This window comes from Dendropsophus ebraccatus, chromosome 6 (genome assembly GCF_027789765.1).
Source record: "Dendropsophus ebraccatus isolate aDenEbr1 chromosome 6, aDenEbr1.pat, whole genome shotgun sequence".
NCBI lineage: Eukaryota > Metazoa > Chordata > Amphibia > Anura > Hylidae > Dendropsophus > Dendropsophus ebraccatus.
The window spans coordinates 39189883-39195905 of record NC_091459.1 but is presented as its reverse complement, the minus strand read 5'-3'; positions in this window follow the sequence as shown (position 1 = coordinate 39195905).

Below are 6023 nucleotides of genomic sequence, written 5' to 3'. Positions count from 1 at the left end.
TCAGTTACTGGGGCTAGGGTGCAAGGACATCCCTCAGTTACTGGGGCTAGGGTGCAGGAACATCCCTCATTTACTGGGGCTTAGGTACAGGGACATCCCTCGGGTGCAGGGACATCCCTCAGTTACTGGGGCTAGGGTAAAGGGAAATCCTCCAGTTACTGGGGCTAGGGTAAAGGGACATCCCTCAGTTGCTAGGGTGCAGGGACATCCTCCAGTTACTGGGGCTAGGGTGCAGGGACATCCCTCAGTTACTGGGGCTAGGGTGCAGGGACATCCCTCAGTTACTAGGGCTCGGGTGCAGGGACATCCCTCAGTTACTGGGGCTAGGGTGCAGGGGCATCCCTCAGTTACTGGGGTGCAGAGACATCCCTCAGTTACTGGGGCTCCAGTGCAGGGGCATCCCTCAGTTAGTGGGGCTAGGGTGCAGGGGCATCCCTCAGTTACTGGGGCTAGGGTGCAGGGGCATCCCTTAGTTACCGGGGTGCAGGGGCATCCCTCAGTTACTGGGGTGCAGGGACATCCCTCAGTTACTGGGGCTCGGGTGCGAGCAGGGGCCAGTGACCAATGGTAAAACCTGCACAGGGTCAAAGATCAGGATCACAACAATGGAATGTGGTTCATCTTTACTGCAGCCATAAATCCCAAGCCGGCACATAATAGAGATCCATGATGTTAGTTTTTATTAGATCAAAGGTCGGCCATAATTGGGGAATAAAAACGCTTCCGTATTCTGCAGGTATGAAACTGTCCTGAGCATTTATTAAAGGGGTTGTCCCGGCAAAGTAAAAAATTGCATGGCAGTACGGGGTGGTGTAAACATAATAAACAAGTTAAATGCATCGGCCAAGGTCATCCTGCTTTAAATCCCAACTGCCTGCTCAGCCAATCAGTCATTGGGGCACAGGGGCCTCTATAACTGCCCTTATTAGTGAGGACTCCCATAGGTCCCGCTCAGCCAATCAGTCATTGGGGCACAGGGGCCTCTATAACGGCCCTTATTAGTGACCAGGAGAGCAGGGGGGGCACTGACAGTGTCACAAAATTCTATAAATTTTGGAAATGTAGCACATTTTTTTGCTATGTGCTATTTATGACTAATTTACCATTAGGCTCCATGCACACGGAGCAAAAGTGGCGGAATTCTCTGCCGCGGAATGCCGCCAGCCCCCCTGTCATAATGACAATCTGTGGTAGGTTCACGCGCCTCCTCTCTCCGCGCTGAAGAATGAACATATTCTCTGCCACGGAATTCCGCCACTTTTGCTCCGTGTGCATGGAGCCTTAGGCATACTGTACATGCAGTCATAATTCTTGCACAATTTTTGCCTAAAACTTGGTGTAAAAAGTACAGTAAAACAAATCACTCCACGCTGAAGGTAGCTAATATGAAACCACGCCCCCAACACAAAAAAACTAAATGCTGCACAGATGGACGATTTTCCTTAGTCTCAAATTAAAGGGGTACACAAATTAAAGGGGTTGTCCAGCAAAAATCTTTTTCTTTCAAATCAACTGATATCAGATAGTTATATAGATTTGTAATTTACTTCTATTAAAAAATCTCAAGTCTTCCCATACTTATTAGGTGCTGTATGTCCTGCAGGAAATGTTGTTTTATTTTCAGCCTGACACAGTGCTCTCTGCTGACATCTCTGGCCGACACAGGAACTCTGTCTTGGTTTTCTATGAATCCCCATAGAAATCCTCTCCTGCTCTGGACAGTTCCTGTCTCGGACAGAGGTGGCAGCAAAGAGCGCTGTGTCAGGCTGAAAATAAAACAACATTTCCTGCAGGACATACAGCAGCTAATAAGTATGGGAAGACTTGAGATTTTTTAATAGACGGAAATTACAAATCTATATAACTTTCTGAGCTGCTGTATGTCCTACAGGAAGTAGTGTATTCTCTCCAGTCTGACACAGTTCTCTCTGCTGCCACCTCTGTCCCTGACAGGAACTGCCCAGAGCAGTAGCAAATCCCCATAGATATGTCTACTGCTTCGGACATGGACACCTCTTTTTGGCATGGACAGACATGGCAGCAGAGAGCAATGTTTCAGGCTGGAAAGAATACACCACTTCCTGCAGGAAATACAGCAGCTGATAAGTACTTGAAGGCTTGACATTTATAAATAGAAGTGACTTGAAAATCTATATAACTATATCTAGCTGATTTTGAAAAAAAATTCTTTGCCATAGTACTCCTTTAACCCTTAGAGGACCGGGCCAATTGAAATTTTTGCGTTTTCGTTTTTTCCTCCTTGTGCTTAAAAGGCCATAGCACTTGCATTTTTTCACCTAGAAACCCACATGACCCCTTATTTTTTGCGCCACTAATTGTACTTTGCAATGACAGGCTGAATTTTTGCATAAAGTACACTGAAAAAGCAGGAAAAAATTAAATGTGTGGTAAAATTGAAAATAAAAAAGCATTTTTTTTATTTGGAGGGTTTTTGTTTTTACGCCGTTTGCCCTGGGGTAAAACTGACATGTTATGCATGTTCCTCAAGTCGTTACGATTACAACGATATGTAACATGTATGACTTTTACATTATGAGATGGCTTGTAAAAAATTCAAACCATTGTTAACAAATATATGTTCCTTCCTGGTGTCTGAGGCCCGACACAGGCAGAAGAACGCATCTTCCCTCCGCGATCGCCTCAGCATCGCAATGACGCTGATCCCGGCTCAGCAATAGATTGCTGTGGCCTGCAGCAGGCCAAAGCAATCTATGACCGATCTAATCGATCTTTGCTGTGTATAATCTTTGCTTATGTAAAAAAAAGGTAAAAAAGTGTTTTTATTAATAGAAAATCCCCATTCCTAATAAAAGTCCAAATCACCCCCCTTAATATAAATAAATAAATAAACATATTTGGTATCGCCGCGCAAGTAATTGCCCGAACTATTAAATTATCACATTCCTGATCTCGCACGGTAAACGTCAGCGCCAAAAAAATTCCAAAGTGCAAAATTGTGCATTTTTAGTTGCATCAAATCCAGAAAAAATTTAATAAAAAGTGATCAAAAAGTTGTATATGCGCAATCAAGGTACCGATAGAAAGAACACATCATGGCGCAAAAAATGACACCTCACACAGCCCCATAGACCAAAGGATAAAAGCGCTATTAGGGTACAAACACACACACCGTATATGCAGCAGATACGCAGCAGATTTGATGCTGCGTATCTGCTGCGTATTTGCTGCGTATCGCAGCAGTAAATACGCTGCGTATACGGTGTGTGTGTTTGTACCCTAAGCATGGGAATAGGGCGATTTTAAGGAACATGTATTTGTCAACAATGGTTTGAATTTTTTAAAAGCCATCACATAATATAAAAGTTATTCAGTTATTCATGTTATATATAGTTGTGATCGTAACGACTTGAGGAACATGGATAACAAGTCAGTTTTACCATAGGGTGAAAGGCGTTAATGCAAAACTCCTCAAAATCAAAACAAATTCCTTTTTTTTTTTTATTTGACAGTGCAAATGATTTTTTTCGCAGCATATTTTATGGAAAAATAATGCCTGTCATTGCAAAGTACAATTGGTTTCGCAAAAAATAAGCGCTCATATAAGTCTCTATGTGAAAAAATGCAAGCACTATGGACTTTTAAACATAAAATGGAAAAAGCAAGCTTTGACCTTAAAAGGTTAAAATCGCTCTATTCCCAGGCTTAAAGCGCTTTTATCCTTTGGACTATGGGGCTGTGTGAGGTGTCATGTTTTGCGCCATGATGTGTTCTTTCTATTGGTACCTTGATTGTGTATTTGTGACTTTTTGATCGCTTTTTATTACAATTTTGTACTTGGGGATTTTTTTGCGCTTACACTGTTTACCATATGAGATCAGGAATATGATAAATTAATAGTTCGGGCGATTACGCACGCGGCGATACCAAACATGTTTATTTATTTATTTATTTAAAGGGGGCTTTTTATTAATAAAAACACTTTTTTTGGTCTTTTTACACTTATACTATAAGCAGTTATACTGCATAGATCAATGAGATCGGCACTCAATTGCTTTCTGCTGCTGCAGCCAAAAACAACCGAGTGCCGAGGCAGGATCAGCGCCATTACGGCCGGGTAAGGACACGGGGATCGCTCCTCTGCAATCGCGTTGCGGGGGGGGGCGATCCCCCCCACTAGACACCAGGGATGAGGCTGCATATAGTAATCAGATGCAGCTGTCAACTTTGAGAGCTGCATCTGATTACTTAATTAGCGGGCACGGCGATCGGACCGTGGCCCCGCTCTGAACACCCCTTGGCGGCCCAGGACGTATGGGTAAAACAAAAATCAAATCAACTGGTGTTAGAAAGTTATGCAGATGCGCGGGGCTGTGGAGCCGCAGCTCCGACTTGTGAATTATATCAGGACCGACTCTGACTCCTGCTCCTTCATAAATGGCCGTTCATATACCAGGGGAGTTATTTATTACACTGGCTCTCCCTAATGTCCTACATGATCCTGGGACATCTGAGTGAATAAGGAAAGATATAAAGCAGCTTCTCCTGTGTGTGCAGTGGATGCAGCCAGTCTCCAGCCTCTATTATCCTGAACAACTCAGAACTAGACTAGATGGAGCAGGTGGTCTTTTCTGCTGACAGTCTTCTATGTTTCTAACTAATATTCACCATACACAAAGAAACACTGCTAACAGTGCCAGATACCTATAATATAGAGGGGTCAGTCATAGCGATATAGAGGAGGCACACATAGTGATATAGAGGGGTCACTGTGGGGGCACGAGGATGGGTAAATAGGACTCCTTTATTATCAACCAACCACCCTCTGTCCCCCCTGGATTTTTCACTCTTGCCCAGAATACCCTTTTAATTTCTGCCTTTCTTTCTGCCCTCTCACCCACATGCACACACAGCCTGCTGCAGCCATAACACACACACACACAGCCTGCTGCAGCCATAGCACACGCACACACACACACAGCTTGCTGCAGCCCTAGCACACACACAGAGCCTGCTGCAGCCATAGCACACACACACATACAGCCTGCTGCAGCCATAGCACACACACACACAGCCTGCTGCAACCCTAGCATACACAGCAGGGGCTGGCTGGCAGATTTTAGCCTGGGGGGCAAGCACACGGCACTGGCCCTTGACTGGCAGGCTAGCGGCCCATCCTTTAAGGACCACTCTGGCCCTTACCTGGTATTACCCTCCCCAAATAAGTGCGGGAAAGGAAGATACTACATGCGCCACAGAATTATAGTATTGTGGCCAGTGTTCCCAGCCACGAAAAGCCCTTGTAATTGTCTCACCTCCGGATGAAATGTCTCAAGCCCCTGAGTACTTCTTTAAACCTAGTGGTCTCTCACATGCTATATAGTATGTAATGAGAGCTATCCCAGGATATATATCTATTGGATTAAAGGGAACCTAGCTCAGGTGCACAGCATAGTACCTTAGGGGGCCTTTACACAGAGAGATTTATCTGACAGATGTTTGAAGCCAAAGCCAGGAACAGACTATAAACAGAGAACAGGTAATAAAGGAAAAACAGATTTCTCCTCTTTTCAACTCCATTCCTGGCTTTGGCTTCAAAAATCTGTCAGCTAAATCTGTCTGTGTGAATGCACCAGGGTTAAGGTACCATGCTGTGTACCTGGTGACCCTGTTATCAGTGCTGTAATCATTTACAATGCCCTTCTGGTTCTCTTATCATGTTACAACCATCAGCCCTGAATCTCTACAGCACCAGCTGTTATCAGAGGAGGTACTACAACTCCCAGCATATCCTGAGGGCTGCAGACTGTCAGTAAATGCTGGAAGTTGTAGTGTTTGCAGCTGTTGTACTTGGAGGATTCTTGGTGTATTGTATACTGGAGGCTTTGTGGGAGATCAGAATACAGAGTTCTGTGGGGGCTCAGTATGTGGATGTGACCCCAGAACAGAACTGATACAGTTATATACCGTTACTGACCAAATCAAATACACCAGTATATAAGAAACATATATTATCACTGTGACCACAACCATTACCACCTCAT